Source organism: Notothenia rossii, assembly GCF_949606895.1.
Source record: "Notothenia rossii genome assembly, chromosome: 2".
Classification (NCBI taxonomy): domain Eukaryota; kingdom Metazoa; phylum Chordata; class Actinopteri; order Perciformes; family Nototheniidae; genus Notothenia; species Notothenia rossii.
This window is the reverse complement of record NC_136904.1, coordinates 62,610,839-62,630,800: the sequence shown is the minus strand read 5'-3', so window position 1 is coordinate 62,630,800 and position 19,962 is coordinate 62,610,839. Positions and strand designations below refer to the sequence as shown.

The window sequence follows — 19,962 nt, the reverse complement described above, 5'->3', positions numbered from 1 at the left end:
CATCATTTTGAGAAAAAGGCCTTCAAAGTTTTCTCTTCTCTGGAATCCATCGATCTGATTGATTATTAGCAAATGATCAAAGTAGTACGGAGGGAAGATATTTTCGTTTGGATTACTGGTCTGGAGGAAGCTCGCTAGTGTGTGTGTGTACGTTAGGGGTGTAACGGTTTGCAAACATTTTTAGGCACGGTTCGGTACGTTTTCGGTACAGCAGAAAAAATGATCACAAAACATAAAATACATATATCTTTTTTTTACTATTAACCTTTGAATAATGTATGCACTCAAATAAGTACAAAATATAATAAAATAAACATTAAGGTGCAGCATTTCGATGAACTGAAATAATCTGTACTTGAACTGTACTGTATACTTGCTTGCTTGTTATTGTATTTTCATGTTTTTTTTAAGGGTCCCATGTCATGCTAGTGGAGCCTCGCAGATTGGGCTGCTGCAGCCCCTCAGCAGCAATTTTTTATTAACGTTATATTCGTTCGGTGAAAAAATACTTTTTTAATTTAAAATCAAACAAAACACCCGAACCCTGAAAAACTATTTTTTTACGCAAATCCACGTTTATTTTAAAATGAGACGTTGCGACTTCCGACTGATTTCGATAGAGCGGGTCACATATGTGTTTCCACCTGCGTGAAGTGGTCAAGAATGTTGGATTGAATGTCCCCTAAAGATACAGACATAACTGAACACAGCCCCTCTGATTCCAAAGTGAAGAAAAGCTAACCCTTTATTACTATGCTGAATGATTTCTCATCTCAACATGCAATATTATAAAAGTCAATTTAACAAATGTAGTTTTCTAATCACTGTGTTGATGTTTTCTAACTTTTAATTGAACCTAATTCAAGCAAACCTATTGTTTACTTTATTCATTTTGTACGTTAATTGTTATACATTTGCATAAGGTGACTCCTGAGAAATCCTGTCCCTAAGGGTGGAAAAGGAGACATTACCCAGAAAGCAAAATAAACCTTTAGTAGTCAATTTTAGTTGGAACTAAGAAGGAGTCGTGTATTTCTCTCTCTCTCTCATCAGTCAGCAGTGAGTATCTGTCCTGCTGAAGTCCTTCCCTCAGCATAGAGACAGATCCAGAGCCAACAGCTGTTAACGCAGTTTCTACAATGTGATGTTGACTTAAGACTTCTTCAAGTGACCCCACTAAAAACAATCTCATCCACACCTGTCTTCATGTTTTTCTTAATCTCTTTTAACTGAACCACACCTATTTGAACAAATGTGATTTGAGCAATAGTTTAGAGGCCTGCATCTGCACATTGAGAGTATTATAAAAAGTACTGACCACAGTGGACATGTTAGTGATTAAACCACATACAGTATGTAAGAAGCTTTTTTGGCAAACAAACGGATATGAATGCTGTTTTTTGGTCAAGATGTTATTAGAACAGATTATAATTTCCCATAATTTGCAATTGCTGAATTTTAGGATACACTTTTGTTGGTTTTTGACCCACAACATTAACTAAGCATCAGTGCTGCTGTGATTTTGACAATAGTTTCTTTGTTTTTAATCCACCAACCTTGAGATACTGAGATACTCAATCACTGAAAGAAAGATTGAATTAAAGCAAGCTGTATTTAAGTGCCTCCCCTTAAATAATAGGCGAGTAATTGAAAAGGCTTTGGAAAGCTGATTCTGATTATTCTAGCAAATCAGTTTAGCATCCTTTAATCAAAAATGGTCTCTTCTGCTTATCTTGCTGCATCTTCCTGTCCCACACTAGAAGACCATCCAGCCTGAACCCTCCCGCCCCCTACATCCACCCACCCATCCCCTGCTGTGTCCCTCCCCCAGCAGCTGCCCGGCGACAGGTGAGGATCCGACATTAGAGACAGATGATGACGGACACACCGGGAGTGTGCGTGTTCACGCCAGGAGTGTGCGTGTTCACGCAAGCAGTGTGTTTGTTCACACGCTGCGCGATGACCCCCCGCTGTGTTCCCACACCACATCCACCTGAAAACAAACAAACAGCCTCGGCCTGTGAAAACACCACAAACAGGGCTTCTATTGCTTCTGCTGCCAACAACAACAACAATAACACACACACACACACACACACACACACACACACACACACACACACACACACACACACACACACACACACACACACACACACACACACACACACACACACACACACACACACACACACACACACACACACACACACACACACACACACTCACATAGGTGGAATGTAGTGAAGTATGTTTACTCAACTTAGGTAACATTTTGAGGTACTGTGCTTTAACTCAGTAATTAATTTAATTAAGCAGTTTATACTTCTACTAAGCCATTATTGTTATTTTTACTCTTCTATATTTATCTGACAGCTTTGCTTATTAGTTTACAGTCTCACATTATTAGCTGATACAAAATATACATTTATCTTAGACATCTTGACATATACATATAGGTTAAGATACCCAGCGGAATTAGCTCCCCCTTAAAGTCAGCATAGTGCAAAATAAGCTTAAGTATGATTTTGAATGCAGGTTCTACTGAAAGTTGGGCCATACACTCCAGCACTTGCACTTCACTCTGCATCAGCCAATCGGCTAGCTGCTTCCTCACTGTTAGAGTAACCCAGGTAACCCTCAACCTGTTAGCTATCCTAGCCCCAAAATGGTGGTCTACACATCCTCCACCGCAAACTGAAAATTCACCTGTTTCCACTGCATCTTGGCCAAAAATAAATAAATACAAAAGGAATACATAAATAAAATTCTCTATGAGTCACTGAAGGGCTTTAAGTGAAGCTGACTTAATGTGGTTGGGTTTATACAGTTTATAGGAAATGTATACTTGCAAGATTCTTGCTTTTGAGTTTTCATGTTTGCTCTTAGTATAGGTTGCTTTGAATACAAGTGTCAGCTAAATTGTATGTAATGTAATTTAGTATTGCTACTTTTTGGAGCAGCGCACACACACAAACAGCTCATAATGCAAGTCAGAGTTTAAAACCCCATAATATATCAGATATACAGTATATATTTATCTTCTCTGTCCCCCTTATATGACCAACTCTTAATCATCTCTCTCATGCAAGCACACTCACACACACGGACATAAGCAAACATTACGTAGCAAACAATGTAATTTATTGGACACCCTGAGTATATAAACAGTGCAATAAGGTAGGCTTAAAACACACCTGCTCAAGCCCAAAGAGGAGCATAACACACAACACAAACACAGAATCATTTGAGTGCCGACACACACTTGAATAAACAACCACCAACATCTCATCTCAAGACCTGCACATATACTTCTTCAGAAGTCACTTTACCCCCCACTCTTCTGAGCAGGCAGGTGGTGGGCTCGTTGCTCGATGAAAAAGGACACAGAGAGGCCGCTGTGATCAAACCTGAGACGTTAAACAGCAGGAGGGCTAAACCTGTTGATCAGCTCAGCAGCATAACGAGAGCATGTGAGGGATATAAACACTGGGGAGGGTCATGCTCCCTGCGCTAACAGCTGCATAGCAACATATTAGCATGACTACTAGTTATAATGTTTACCAGGATTATCATCTTGGGAGGGTTACTATGAAAATTGTTTATTTTAGTATTTAGTATGGGACATGTCTCCATGCTTTAATGTTCAGAAAGCTCTTTATTTTTCTCATACTGCCTGTGCTGCAGCATCTCTTTTCACCCTCTGTCTGAAACCAGAGCCCAGTCTGCTCTGATTGGTTAGCTGACCTGCTCTGTTGTGATTGGTCAACTACTTAAAGATGTCCTGGCCCTTAGCATATCACTTACAATGTGTTGGAGCACTAGCCAATAGAAACGCACGTCCTACAGCCTGATGTTGTGATGGAAGTAAACAAGCTTTTTGTGTATCCTGATTACGTAATCCAATTACATGTTAATCCCCAAACCTGATTACATATCTTTTCCGGGCTTTCGGGATAACTGGCCAGTGCAAAATAAGCAGTCTCCCAAAAACAGTAAACACCATGAAGCTTTAAAATACATTTAAATATGAATTACAATATCAACTAGATCTGATGAGTTGAGCAGCATATATTCCCATCTGGCCCTCTGTTTGGATATGAGGTACATTTCTGACTCATCTTGGCAAGCCTCAGCGGGGGTCCCCTGGTTGCCCGTGACAACAAGCTGGGTGTGTGTGACGGCGTGGATAAGCTCAGTTAAAAGGGACTCCAGTTTATTTTCTGTCACCCTGTCTGTATGATGCTGGAGCCATGAAAGACAGTCCAAACACAACCCCACCTCAAGCTGACATCCCTTCAGATCAGCCGCTTTAGTCTTCTTCATCTTCATCTTTATCTCATAGTCTTTATTTCGGGAGACAATCTACTCTAATTATTTTAAATCTGCTCCTCTCGTCTCCTCACGTGGCTTTCCATTGACTGAACTGTAGAAGTAGGACATTCATAGATATTACTAAAATCTTTAAGTGTTAGAGAGGACATATTCTGTCCATGTTCAGGTTCATATCAGTTTGTAGTGTCTCTGCTGGGACATGTCTCCATGCTTTAATTTTCAGAAAGCTCTTTATTTCTCTCATACTGCCTGTGCTGCAGCACCTCTTTTCACCCTCTGTCTTAAACCAGAGCCCAGTCTGCTCTGATTGGTTGTCTGGCTGACTCTGTTATCATTGTTCAAGATGTGATTGGCTAAGAGATACGTTGTAAATGTCCCGCCCCTTGGAGTAGCATATACAATGTGTTGAAGGACTAGCCAATAGAAGTGCGAGTTTTACCTACTCTCAATGCTGTGGGGATGTACGTCACTTTGGGTAAAAGCGTCTAACAAGTGACGTGTAATACAATGCAATGTGTCTGACATTTGCAGAAAAGTAACTCCAATAATAATAATTTGTATACAACTGCTAATATAATACATTAAAATCTTTGAGTGTTTTGTCAAACAAAGCAAACCATTGTTGTGAACCACTCTGATTCATAGCAAAGCTTGGACCTTTGATACAGAACACAGACACACACACACACACACACACACACACACACACACACACACACACACACACACACACACACACACACACACACACACACACACACACACACACACACACACACACACACACACACACACACACACACACACACACACACACACACACACACACGTACACACACAGATATACAGTAGAGATGTCACAGTGTAGTTTACAGCTCCTGTCTTCAGGGACTCCCATCACAGTCTACTTCTTCTCTGTCTTTAAAATGAGTTTGTGTATACTTTGCATATTCCCAGGGTCTCAGTGTGTACATACAATGATGTGTCTGGAGGCGTCTGAGTCAACACATAGTAGGCGTTACACTTTTAGGAACATTTTTGTGGTTAAGCTAATGGTGCCAAGCATAGAGCCCAGACATCTTCCTGTTGATCCATCCGGAATATCTGCAGGCTTCGGGAGTAATAGATTACATGTAACGGTATAGTCAGGATTTGTACAAATTGGGGATAACTAGCAGGATTACATGTTACTAAAAATCTAAAAAGAGCATAGTGTTTGTTGTAAAGGATCCAATGTTATCTCTTCTCTGTGAGCTACTTTTCTGTAGGATAATATTTTAAGCGTGAATCTATAGGCCTACTGCCTGAATCTGCTTTATGGTTTTCACTTTCTTTGCTTCATTTGTTCTTTTTTTAATTCAGCAGGTGAACCTATATGTTCATAAACTAGTGTGTTTGAGCTTTACTGTGTGTATTACACTAACACGGAGCATTTTCTGTCAGCTCAGAATTGATTTCTGCTTTTATGAACTGTAGTATGTGCTCATGTGTTTCAGTGTTGGTGTATAGCCGCTGCCTGAATATGCTGAGTGAAAGGCAGGGTTTCTATAAATAAAATCATGTTGATCCTAAATATCTTCTTCTTCTTTCTAATGTCACATTGTTCTGTTGTTTAACATAATACACTTAAGTAAAACCTGTTATTGATATTTATTCTCTCTTGTATACATTACGTTTTATTTTCATACTCAAATAAGCTTACTGATTACATGTTTTACAGGTAGTAATGCCATTTACATTGTTAGAGTAACCCTCCTTACCCTCACTTTGAGTATCTGGTTGCTGAAGCACAGCATAGCTAGCTGCTGCATTTACAGATAGAGAACTATACTCCATATGAACTGGAACACAACCTCATATTCTGGCTCTTTTATCCATCTCCCAGAAGTCTCTGCTTAACATCCTATCCACTACCATCCAAAAGCTTTTCTTTCTCATGTTGAAAACTCCACTGCGGCAATTTGGAATACAAATTCCTCAGATGAGTTCTAGAATAAGGAACTGCAGACAGATGCTATGGCTAGTTTGTCAACAGTTGACATTTAACATCACAGCGCTTGCTCATAAGTAATTCATTGTTAGAGTTAATGTTGTTTACCACTAGCTTACTCTGTTTTATCTCTAGCCGATGTAACTTATATTTTATTTTATTCATTATTTTTTCTTCAGATTTACACTTTACAGGAGTTAACACCTCCTCAGGTCATGATCTCTTCTCGAAGTGTGTATAGGTCGGCAGACAGTGGAGTGGACCTACATACTGAGGGTGTATGGTTCAGTGATGGAGCAAAGCATATTCATTGTTTATTCTTCGCGGAGTTACAAGGCAGAGTTTTACATTTCCTCACCTCAGGTTCCTCATGGATCTCTGACCTCTGTGCACCTCTCATCCTCCCATCACATTACAAGTACCAGGCTACTCAAGAAAATCCTCAGAGCTCAGTGTGAGCAGCTTCTTAAAAAACGATCTAAAATGTCTTCAAATGATATATTAAGGTACTTTTATTGTATTTTATTTTATTTTATGTTATTTCATTTTATTTTTATTTTAAACTTGGTTTGATTGCATTCCTGTCACCTTTTTTTTTGTTAACCAATTGTGACCCTAACACTCAACAACTGACACCAACAAATTAACAACAAAATCAGACTGAAGACAAAAATAATGTCTTTTTATTTTGGGTTGTCCTTGAAGAGAGCACTCCGCCGTTTAAAAAATGCACATCTTTTTAATATTACAGCCACCTATACACTATTGCCTTAGTAATCCATATATGACAAAAACAGGACATTATAGAACTGAATGCTTTTTAATTATTAATTTACAGACAAATCTATCTCTCTGCCTCCCTTTTTGTTCCTGCCGTTTATTACCAAGACGATTTAGACATTTAAGTTTAATGTGCTTTGGTTTATAGAAGTGATGCTTAAACACAGTAAGAGGAAATACGCTGTAACAAAAGGAGCATACAACTATCATCTTTATTGATGCCTGAGGAGAAATAATTTGTTTCACTTTAGTGTTATTTTGAATTGACACACATACTTTAGGTCCACACTTGTGGGTCTGATCGGTACTTGAACCAGCAAACCTTTGGTTCCTAAACAATACAGACTGAGCTACTGCTGCCCCGGCAATAGTATAACAAGGACATATTTTAAAAAACTATTTAACACAGAATATACATATAAAAAGAACTAAAAGTGGATATATGATCAAACACAGTATATTAAACATTTAAAGTGAAGAGCTGTGCAGATTTGAAAGGAAATGCATTTAACAGAAATGTGCGAAATATTCATAAGATACTGATGGATTCACATGCAGGTTCTATATTATACTGTTGCATTCAGTTTTCTTTACATATCTAATTATTATTACTATATTTAATTGCTACACATTGAAAAACAACAGTCCCTCACTTTCTCTCCATCTTTTCGTCCCTCTCTCTCTCTCTCCCTCTCTTCCACCTCAGAGGAAAAGTAATCTGGGAAGCAGATATCTCTCACACTCCCGTGAATAATTAATGGGGCTGGGGAGTTCTCCCACACAGTAGTTCAAGCCCCTGATCAGTATGCCAAATACTCCAACACACATCATGTTGTCGCATTAAAACCTCCTAACTCCTGAAGTTTTGGACATTCCCTTGGTATGGCTGCAGCTGAAGTGCAGACAGTGACACAGAGTCCATGGAGTCATCCCCTGCTGGGTTGTTTCCTGATCAACTCTCAGAATGTGTTGTTGTTCTCACTTCCCTGACTCCCTGGCAGAAGATACAAGGTTTTCCTGCTACATAGATATGCTGCTCCTTCATTACCGGTAGCAGCATACGAAGCACTTTGAAGGCTCCCACCAAGTGCATTCCCCCCCTCAGCTGACTTTTTTAGGGCTCCAGTCTAGTGGAATTATTGATCATGCTCCTCAGGGGGGAGTGTGGAGTTGAAGGGTGAGGAGGATGGAGGGAGTGGAGAAGGAGTTGGATGGATCCTTGTGTTCGGACACCCAGCTGCTCCTGGAGGCTCAGCAGTCCTCATCTCTCCACCGAACTAAACTCCATCCCAGAACAACCATGTCACTGTGACTGAAACATTTAAATATACCAGACTGACAGGGTCGGGAGGGTTGCTTTAAAAATGTATTCCATTTCTAGTTACCTGTAAAAAAAAAGTTATCAGAAACTTAATCTGAGTATCAAAATATAAAAAGTAATGTAGCCTGATTACTTACTAATTACTAATTGGTAGTAAGTCTACCAATAATGTATCGTTCTTTATTTTAAAATGTATTGAAACATTGTAATCCTGCTAGTAAACTCATTTTAAAATATGTTCAACAGTAATCTGACATTTTTAATGTTGTTGTAAAGTTAAACAGTTACATTTCTTTGGTATCCTCATTACATACTGTAATCCTTTGACATGTAAACCATTACTCCAACCATTCTGAGCTACCACTTTGGTTAAGCTTGGGATTGAGTGTAAGGCTGATTTGGTCCCAGGGTTCAGTTGGAAATGACAGAATTGTGGATCCATGGGAAGCTGAAAATCAAAGAGTGGTTTGATGGAGTTCATCACGTAAACGTGTTCACAGCCCTGAACACATCCTCAAACATGGCTTCCTGTCAGGACCTCGACAAAAACTAATGAACCCAAATGCACGAACCAGAGACAAAGTCTTGAATATAAAAAAGTTATATTTATTTTCACAGTTCAGGTAATCCCTCTTAACAGAGTAGGTGGTGGAAATAACAAAAGGCGCTCACAAGGAGGAAAAAATCATAAAAGAGGACTTAATAAAAACTTAAGCCAACAAAATAAACAAAATAACAAAACCTGACATGAGTGAAAAGCGATCCTTTCAGAGCTGAAGCTTGGCACGACCATTCGGGGAAACAAACAAGACGAACTGATGTCACAAAGTGAATAAAGTCATTATGTTAAACAGTGGGACGGATGGTTAAACCTTTTATATAATTGTTGCATGTTACATATAGTGTTGTGATTTTAATGTTGTGCGCTATATAGCGATGAACTCTTTTTATTTGCATGCTTGTTTAACCTCCTCAACTAACTGCCACAACAAAGACACAGACACTGCCGATTGACACACCGGCACCCAGTGAAAATCAGCAATCTCATTCGTCAGTTGCCAAATCCACTCCGACATAAATACGCCGACTACCTGCTAGACGAGAGCTATTCTTCTCTTGACAGTTGCTGCCTCACCTCGCTGCAGATCGGACCGGATCGGATCCCTCCTGCTCCTCCTCACCTCGCCGCAGATCGGACCGGATCCCTCCTGCTCCTCCTCACCTCGCCGCAAATCGGACCGGATCCCTCCTGCCCCTCCTCACCTCGCCGCAAATCGGACCGGATCCCTCCTGCTCCTCCTCACCTCGCCGCAGATCGGACCGGATCCCTCCTGCTCCTCCTCACCTCGCCGCAAATCGGACCGGATCGGATCCCTCCTGCTCCTCCTCACCTCGCCGCAAATCGTACCGGATCGGATCCCTCCTGCTCCTCCTCACCTCGCCGCAAATCGTACCGGATCGGATCCCTCCTGCTCCTCCTCACCTCGCCGCAGATCGGACCGGATCCGTCCTGCTCCTCTTCACCTCGCCGCAGATCGGACCAGATCCGTCCTGCTCCTCCTCACCTCGCCGCAAATCGGACCGGATCGGATCCCTCATGCTCCTCCTCACCTCACCGCAGTTCGGACGGACCGGATCCTTCCTGCTCCTCGCCAAGAACGGACCCCTGCAGTTCCTCTTCCTGTTGGCTGGACCAGACCCTCCTCTAACTATCGGATTCAACGCTCAAACTAACTCCAGATTAAGGGAAGTGGCTATTTCTCCTGCTTTTGGGCGTGTGGTTTTATGTCACGAAAGTTACGTTGCTGTCCCCTGAGTCTCCTTTTGTTTGTTACCGAGGGCTCCGTGATCAGAGGCTGACGGACAGAGTGTCAGAGTGTGGCGGGCCGGCAAAATGGAAATCCCGGCACTGGATTTCCTCGAAGGAACTTGAACATTGCACTTCTGCCTGGCAAAAAGGGGGAGTGGAGTTCGGTTCCAAGCGGACAGGACTTTCAGGATTTTATAAACCCCTGCTTGAACTGTAATTCTTAAATAACTGATTTATATTTATTGAACATTATTTTAACCTTACGCTATTTTAAGTATTTATCAAAGGAGTGTTTTTAAAGTAACTTTGTATAAATAAACAATTTTACACATATTGTGCTGTCCTTCTCACTGTATTGGTGTGGCCGGGAATCCAACTCTTTTAATATATATTTGATGTTAACAGGCCTCACAAGGCTGTTACATTAGTGGCGTTGTCGGCATGATTCCTTCCGAGACCAGCTCCTTGGTTTGAAGCCTGGTATGGTACAACAGGAACTTCAACGGCAGGTGCGTAGAAATCCTACAATGTCCTTCCGTGAGGTGTCTGGTGAAGTTAAAGCATTGGAAACTGAACAAAGGATGGAGTCTGCCTGTGCATCACGTGTTTCAGTGCCACAGCCACGACCGGCCATGGCACCACCTAGCCTGGAAGAATGGAGAGAAACAGTAAGAACTGAACTCAGGAAAGAAATGAAAGACCAACTGTCAATTATTAGAGAAACTCTTACAGAAGAGATCAGACGCCAACTCTCACCACAAAATGCCCCAGTTGGGCACAGAGACTCTACCCCACCCCCTAACAGACTCTCTCAGAGAGGCCAAAACGCATCCTCCCCCAGGCAACAAAGGTTTGAGTGGGACCAACATGGCCAACCTATTTGCAGAGGCTTTGGGCAGGCTGGCCATAATCAGAGAAACTGCCAGCATGTAAGGGGGCCGTTAAACTAACAGCCTCAGCCACTGAGAGCCATGTGGTTGGGGAGGGGAATCAGGGAAACCAAGCAGACAGGCCCTCTATTGTTGGGGAGTGCCCAGGGGTTGACATACTAGTAGCAGGAGTAACATTGCCCTGCTTGCTTGATTGAGTTACGCTGTTTAGTGAAACTTTCTTTCAGAAATGGTTGAGTGGAGAACAGAAAAGAAACCCACAAGATCTGCACTGGCTAACGCTCAAGGCAGCCAATGGACTAAAGATCCCTTACACCGGGTACGCCATCCTGGATTTCTCAGTGGGAGGAGTCACTGTGTCAGGTAAAGGAGTCATCATTGTCAAAGATGAGTGTCTGAAGCCGGAAAGAGGTATACTAGGGATGAATGTGATTTCACACTGCTGGAAATAACTGTTTCAGGGTGTCCACCCCGGATTGACTGCATTCAGAGTCACCATGTCCCAACAAGCCAAAGGAGAGTGGGAACATGCCTTTGCTGTCTGCCAAAAGGTGTCATTAATGTAACAAACCGATTCCTCGGATGGACCGGTGGCAGTGGCAAGGATGATCAGTGGTTGTGCCAGGAATCAGTGGTTGTGCCTCCAAACAGCGAGATGGTGCTCTGGACACAGCTGTATAGGGCAGAGACCAAGTCAGATTTGTGTGCCCTGGTGAAAGGACCAGAAAGAGATGACGAGTGGCAGGTAGCCCGCACCGTCGCCTGGGTGGTGAAAGCACGGCTCCCCATAAGTGTATGTAACCCAAATCCTTACCCAGTCACAATAACCGAACGGCACCCGCTTGCTAATGTCTTCCAGATTGAACCAAGCAAGATTCGGGGAGAAAATGACCTTGTACTGAAAGCCTCAGACCCAGGTGTAGTAGAGGTGGATGTCCAGGTGAACCGGGTCACCGTTGAAGGCCAGCATCCAGTCAACCTGCTAAAAGGGGAGGAATTGTTGACCGAACAACAGCAGAAAATGGACTCCCTGTTGCAGCGATGGCGGGATGTCTTTGCAGCAGGGGATGAGGACTTTGGTCAAACTGATGCAGTCCTCCACTCCATCCCTACAGGCTCTGCACCACCTAGCCAGGAGCGCTACAGGCCAATCCCACCAACCCTCTACCTTGAGTTGAGGAGCCTCATCCAAAACATGTTGGACACAGATGTTATCAAGGAAAGCTCCAGCCCTTGGGCGGCACCCATCGTATTGGTAAGGAAGAAAGATGGATCCTGGTGCTTCTGTGTCGATTACAGAAGGCTCAATGCTCTGACTCACAAAGATGCCTACCCCTTGCCAAGAATTTAAGAATCCCTCACAAGTCTCAAACAAGCTGTTTGGTACTCCACTCTGGACCTTGCCAGTGGATTTTGGCAGGTGGAAATGTACCCAAAAGATCGGGAGAAGACGGCATTCACCACCCCCATGGGCCTCTACGAGTTCCAGAGGATGCCCTTTGGCCTTTGTAATTCCCCAGCGACTTTCCAAAGACTAATGCAGCGCTGCCTGGGAGGACAGGCCCAGGAGTCTCTACTGATCTATTTGGATTACGTGGTAGTTTACTCCCCTGATTTTGAGACCCACATTGAACACCTGGAGCAGGTTGGACACGTCATCTCGAAGGACGGAGTATCCACAGACCCTGAAAAGACCGCCGCTGTAAGGAACTGGGCAACCCCTTCAACCATCAAGCAGGTACGGTCATTCCTTGGATTTGTAGGATATTCCCGTAGATTTATGAAGGGCTTCTCCAAAATCGCTGCACCCCTTAATGCTCTCCTAGTAGGTTCTGCTAGAATGCGACAAGGGAAGAATGCTGTGGATTGGACTGCAGACTGCCAGGTGGCATTCAATGCTCTGAAGACTGCGTTGATGAGTGCCCCAGTTTTGGCCTTTGCCGACTTCGCAAAGCCATTCCATCTCTACACTGATGCTAGCCTAGGAGGATTGGGGGCAGTGCTATCACAAGTACAGGATGGCAGGGAGAGGGTTATTGCTTATGCCAGCAGAAGCTTACACCCCACTGAAAGGAACAACAAAAATTATAGTTCATTCAAACTGGAGTTTTTGGCCCTCAAGTGGGCTATAACTGAGAAATTCAAAGACTATTTGTGGGGCAACACATTCCTGGCTTTTAAAGACAATAACCCACTTGTCCACCTGAACACAGCACACTTGGGTACCACTGAAAAGCGGTGGGCAGCCCAGCTGGCAAACTTTGACTTAAAATATCGCCCTGGCTCTGCAAACCAGAATGCTGATCTTTTGTCCAGGTTACCACAAGACGCAGAACCCACCCAGCAGACCCAAGCAGAGACAGCAGTGGTGGAATCGGAGGACACCCCTGAAACTGAAGACCATTGGAAGCATTGTCCGAAAGGAGACCAAGCAGTGGTCCAAGTGAAGGGGTGGGTGGCAAGAGGACACTTCCCACTACCTGAGGAAAGGAAAGCCAGTCAGCCTGCAGTAAAACGACTCTTGCGAGAATGGAGCCGGTTATACATCCAGGAAGGTGTGTTGAAGCGGAGAACCCAAGAGCGTCATACTGGGCTGAACCTCTCCCAAATTGTGGTGCCCACTGGCAAGACACAGGAGCTGTGGGAAAAGTATCACCAAGCCCCAGGACACATGGGCATAGCCAAGATCGATGCCCTGCTGAGGAAGACTTTCTACTGGGTAGGGATGGGAACTGACCTACAGACATGGGCATCCAATTGTGCAAGCTGCACCCAACAGAAAAAGGGCCCAGAGGTAAGAGCACCTTTGGTTCCTATCCTAACATCATACCCTTTGGAAATTGTCTCAATCGACTACCTGTCTCTTGGCCGGCATGGCGACACTTACCCTTATCTATTGGTTATGACTGACCTTTTCACAAAGTATGGATGGGCTATCCCTACAAAAGACCAGACGGCAGCCACCACAGCTCGTGTTCTCTGGCGACACCTCATCCAGCCATGGGGTTGCCCGGAACGTATCCTGTCTGACCAAGGGGGAGCCTTTGAGTCAAACCTGGTAGCACAGCTGTGCAGCTTTTATGGGTGTGTGAAGGTCCGAACCACAACCTACAGGCCCGAGGAAATGCCTTGCCCTTTCAATGCACCTGAAGTACTACATCATACCCCAGAGATTGAAACAAAGTCAATATTAGCTACTTCCTAGGCCCCTGTTGTTGCCTTTGACCCTTGTGCCTATAGTAATTGCTTCTCCCACAGGAGAAGACCCTGTGGCCCCACAAGAGCAGAGAAATGCATCACCCCTACGAAGGTTTCAGAGACAAAACAGGGGTAGGCCTCCAGACAGGTATGGACAGTAAGATTGTCGGGACGACAACTGTTAAAGGGGGGAGGAGTGTCACAAAGTGAATAAAGTCATTATGTTAGACCAGGGGTCGGCAGCCCGCGGCCCTCGAGCCCTTTAAGCCCTCTGCTCTGGCTCCCTTGAGCTTAGACAAAAATAAGAAGGAAATAAAATAAAAGTATTTGTAGGACTATTTATATTTTCTTGCATGGTTGAAAATGTTTCGTATCTTGTATTTTGAGGTGATACTGTGACACATAAATAAAAAACAAAACGGTTTTAATTAGTTCAACTAAAATATGCGTCACATCCTGCTACGGTCCCGCACTAGCGCCTTTTCTTGCAGGCGAATAAACTGACCCCCGGCTCGATGAGCGAACTATGGATAAATCAAAGGAAAAAAAAGTATCGGAGGAACACAGGATTTAATTCTGCGTGGACAGAGTTATATGCTTTCACAGCAAATGATGCTGGTTTACCGGTATGTTTGATATCTAGAGAGAAGTTGTCAAAGGTGCTGCAGCCTTTACGTATCGAAGAACAACACGGGAGAGGAAGACAGCTGACGATCTTCAGTCATAATTCAATGGGGTATGTCATTTATTTCAGAAAACACTTTTTGATATATTCCATGGAATGCTCTTAACGTCCCGATAGCAATGAATGTATTAAATGCTTTGACAATAAATACATACAAAAATGTAGCCGTAGCGCTGTAAAAAGCACGACCAATAGTTTTAGCCTGCCAAGCTAAAATAACTGGATGGCCTACCTGCCTGTCAGCCTTCCATCTGTGCACAAACTTATCTCGTGCCCTCATTAGTCATGTGCGCGTTCTAGTGATGTGTCGGTCGCGAACGAGCCGGCTCAAAGTGAACGACGGGAGCCGGTTTGCGCCCGCGAAAGAGCCGGTTCTTCTTTTTTTTTTTGCGGAGGTATCTAGATCGGCATGAAGGCACATTATGCAATGTGCACATTATCCCGCTTATTACATGGCCACATTCTCAACAAAGTAACGATATGACTCCCAATATTAATTGAAATGCTTTTATGGATTTAGAAAATGATTTTATTGATTTAAAAAATAGTTGTATGTATTTATTTAATTTGACATGCATCCACTAAAGAAAAATAGTCCGTTGTTACTGTTTGAACTAACGTAGTGACGGCAGGAACTGCTTCGATAGTGTTTTTGAGGAGCTTTTTGATTACAGATTTGAAAACATCGTTGCTTGCTTTAAAAGTAGCACAATTCATTATGTCAAACCTTGGAAAGTATCTAGATATCCCTGCCCTAATGCCAAAGTAAATATCAACTGAATATGTGTCGCCATCTATGTCTGGACCGCATGAGTAAAAAGGAGGATTTCTGCCCCGTTACTTCTCTTCTTACTTCTATAAGAATAAAACACGGAGGAGGGAGATCTCTTTTTCTCCCCCTCTTCTGAGAGCCCTGCAGCTGATCTTAGAGCACGCTCCCCTCTCCTGCAGGGGGGCGTGGTCAGCTGCAGCTCACAGAATCGGCCTTTTCTTTAAATATAATTTTAAAATGTCGATACAGTAGCCCCTTTTTTTAAATAGTTTTTATACGTGTTGCTATCTGTTTTTTGTAGCGTGGTTCTACAAGCAAGTCAGTGCATTCATGGGGTGGTATCAGAGAGTTACAAGGGTCTGTAAATGCAATGAAAACATTTGGCCACAGCAAATCATTTACATGTAATTTTTACTTTTGAATACTTCAGTACAAAAGATGTATTGATTAATTTAAGTGATATATGTGTACACATAGGCCTATACATCATTCATTAGTCAAAACAGGGCTACATTTGATTTAATTATAAAAGGTATAATATGTGGTAAACTGAAGAACCGTTAGGGAGCCGAAAGAGCCGGCTCTTCTTGGTGAGCCTACCCTACCAGGGACGTGCACAGGTACGGGCTAATGTTTCCCGGGCAACGGCCGAATCAACATGATAAACCCACAATTAGTATAGAGAGGCGAAGTCCCTCCCTTTCCGGGAGCCTCCATGGGACCCCGGAAGCGGAAAATTATACATTGAATTCAATGGAGAGAGAAAACGTATCTTTTGATCCCGTTTGAATTGTGCCACGAATGACACATATGATGTTTGTCAATTTAAAAGAACATTTTGCAAGTCAAAAAAATTAAAATGTGTCGTAAAACTGTGAAGTAACACATTTGTTTGTGTTAAGCCGCTCAGTGAACTACATGTCTCTGGTCCCGCACAATACGCGTCACCAACACAAAGATGACCGTCACATTGGCACATTTCACCTTATTCTTTCAGAATGAGAATAAAAGTATAAAACGAGGTGAAAATCACTACAAGTCTGGGCACGTTGAGAGCTGTACATACACGAAAGGGGAGTTAGTCGGTTCTGTAAGAGCCAGCATGCGGGACCGGCTTTACAAGGTTTCGGTGAGTAATATGAGTGCAATGTTTAAGGTTAATGTCAGTCAATAAGGAGGAGAATGAAAAAAAAGATGATGAACCACAGACCCGGCATATAATGACTGCAGTGTGCAGGGCTGTTTTAATTTATGTTACTGTTATCAATAGCATTAGTTGACTGAGAAAACCGTCAAGAAAAAAAGTTTAGCGATGTTACGAGTCGACTAGCATAATATGAACCACGGCTGTGATTGACAACCTGGACAGCCAGTCAGAAGCTAGAATGCCAACCTAGAGAGCCAATCAGAACCTAGAACGGGTGTACTGTATACGGGTGTGTATGCTGTGGATAACATTAGTGTTCACAAGAACAAGGTACACTCCCGTGTTTTGTTTTATTTGCTCTTCAGATTGAAGCGGCCAGTTTTATATCGACTATATGTGTGATCTCCTTTTTACATCTCGTTGTGTCATTTGAGTTTATTTGCTGTGTGTAGATTCAAGGATTTTGGTTATCTTGTCAATTTGTTTGGTTATCTAGGCACAGCTGTGTGTGACTCCCTCTGGTACACTGGTATGTTTTCCTAATGTAGAGAGCATTGATTAATTCATAAACTACACACTGAGTCTAGACCCTGACCAAATCCTTTTTTGTTGATCAAATGTTTTTCAAAAATGTAATACACATTTAAAAAAATACAATGTACAATCACAACCAATACAACACAAATTACAAAAAAATCAGAAAAAACAAACAACAATCAGACAAGAGGACAAAACTATGGAAAAATAAACCCTCCCACCCCCAGATCTGGACCATCCTTGTATTGCTCATTCAATCTATTATAGCATGTTAACAAACATGGTACTTACTTTATTTGTACAGATCTACATGGGAGAGGATGGCGTGATGCAGAGCGCCGTCTGTGGTTGTGCACGGGGGATGTACAAATGCAGCCACGCTGCAGCATTGGCAATATTTGCCATGTGGCAGATCAGCTCCACAGAAGTTGAGTGCCAGTGGAGGAAGCCTGGCACTTCAAAAGTAGTCCAGCCGGTGTCTCAACTCTACCAACAGCAAGAGGAGACATACAACCCACTGGCCAGAGACATCGCCACTGAGGAAGTAGACTTGTTCAGGTCTGCACTGAGGGGCGCAGCATGGCATGGCATGGCTTTTGTCACCTGAGCCAGAGCTGCAGCCTCAACATCAGGCCATTTTCAACGTGCCGGAGCTGGTGAAGGAGCGTGGGGGTCGGGGGCTTGAGGCAATTCTTGCCTCAATGCGACTGAGCAGAGACCAGCAAGCTGCCATCCAGACAGCCACCGTAGGACAGCGGAAAAATCCTCAGTGGCAGTTACACAGGCAGGGCAGGTTGACAGCCAGCAATTTTGGTGCTGTGCTGAGGTCGGGACTTTCATCCACTCCATGCGCGTTCCTCATGAAGAGGGTGCTTGGGGGGTACAATTTAGACGGAGTCATGGCTGTCAACTGGGGAGTTGTAAACGAGGTGTGTTTGGCCAGTGTGTTTGGCCTTTTAAGTGTGACACATATGTGGTGATAAATGCTTCACCTGACCACTGTTCCTAAATAAAAAAAGTTTTCTGCATCGTCAGTCATTTTTTCCAAATAATTACCAATATTTCACAAATTCTTCATGTCAACTTAAGAGCACAGCTGTATGTTGAGTGTCAGCTTTGCTTGGTTCATCTTACTGGGGGGCAGCTACATGGATGTCGGTGCAGTCCACAATCATTTTGCAGTTGAAGGCAGAATGAATTTATTATTGACTCAGAATGAAGCACAACTTCATGTCATACAATACATTGACTTTATTTGTAACTGTGTAAAAAAATAAAGCATTTATTAGCAAGCAGGACCTGCAGGAACAGAGAACGGTGATGGATGGAGCTGGGAAGAGAGAAGAATAAAGAAAACAGATCAACTTTATTATCGGATATTAAAAATTCAATTTCAAAACAAGTTGCCGCTCCTACAGTTTTCTAGTGTGTAAAGATGATTTCACATGACCTATGCCAAATATCACACTCAATACATGTGTCTCTCTGGGGGGTGCATTGTGCCTTTGATGTATATAAATAATATACCATAACCAAATACTATTACGTACAGTGGAAATCAGGTTGCCAGAGCAGGTCAGTCCAGTGTGCATGTTCCTCAGGGTCTCAGCAGTTACAGGTGAGGTAAAGAAAATAAAAGAGAAAAAGGTCAGTAACAACACTTTAAAGTAACAACACTGAATAATTATCTATTTTAATAATTTTCTCTCAGTAATCACTCAACTACTGTCTTTCCAACCAACAGATTGACTCACCCTCACTGTCATCACAATGAAACACGTCCAGAAGAATGTCATGCAAAGCTCCCTGCCTGCCTGCCTTCCTTCGACTCTCCCTGAACTGCTTCCTTAGCACCCGGTGGAGGGCGCAGTAGGCCACTCTTCAAATGTTTCACGAAATACTTACCATGATGACTACTCTTACTGTTTAACATTTTGGTGTACTTCATGTAATAAAATAATAACTTAATGGTAAGGCTACTAATAATGACAAGGCTAAGTAATGTAATGCTAACTAACGTGCTCGCTACTCGTCGCTACTAGCTAGGTAGCTAACTTGACTATGTTCCATGCACAACATGTATATTACCTATGATATTACCTGATATGTCTGATCCAGCGACTCCTGGTCCTTTCATAAGAGGGGAAGCGATAGAACGAGCAAGTGGTATGATCACTTTTGTGATTACAACATGGTACAAAGCACACAGGCATCTTGTAAAAGTAAATGTATTGGAGCAATCTCTTATATTTATTGGAGGGAATAAATCAGTTATGAAATCTTCTTCTTCGCTTTAATTACGAGTCGCAACCACTTGGAGCATTATCGCCTGTGACATCACATGCGCGAGCCAGAATGGGATTTGGGATTTGTAGTCTTTGTAGTCGCGTATTTTTCATAGTCTTATATTTCAACAGTTTTACGACAAAATGTGACTTTTTTGACATGGAAATGATTGTTTAAGATTGACAAACATCATATGTGTAGTTCGTGGCAC

The 19,962-nt window shown here is 42.8% G+C and overlaps 1 long non-coding RNA gene across 1 annotated transcript; it reads right to left on the bottom strand.

Annotated features, from left to right (window-relative positions):
• Positions 1 to 18,647: 18,647 nt before the first annotated feature.
• LOC307028954 lies at positions 18,648 to 19,704 on the bottom strand. The gene is made up of 2 exons (XR_013805176.1): positions 19,016 to 19,704; positions 18,648 to 18,795 (listed from the first exon to the last, which is right to left on the bottom strand). It is a non-coding gene; the product is annotated as an uncharacterized lncRNA (long non-coding RNA).
• Positions 19,705 to 19,962: the final 258 nt, after the last annotated feature.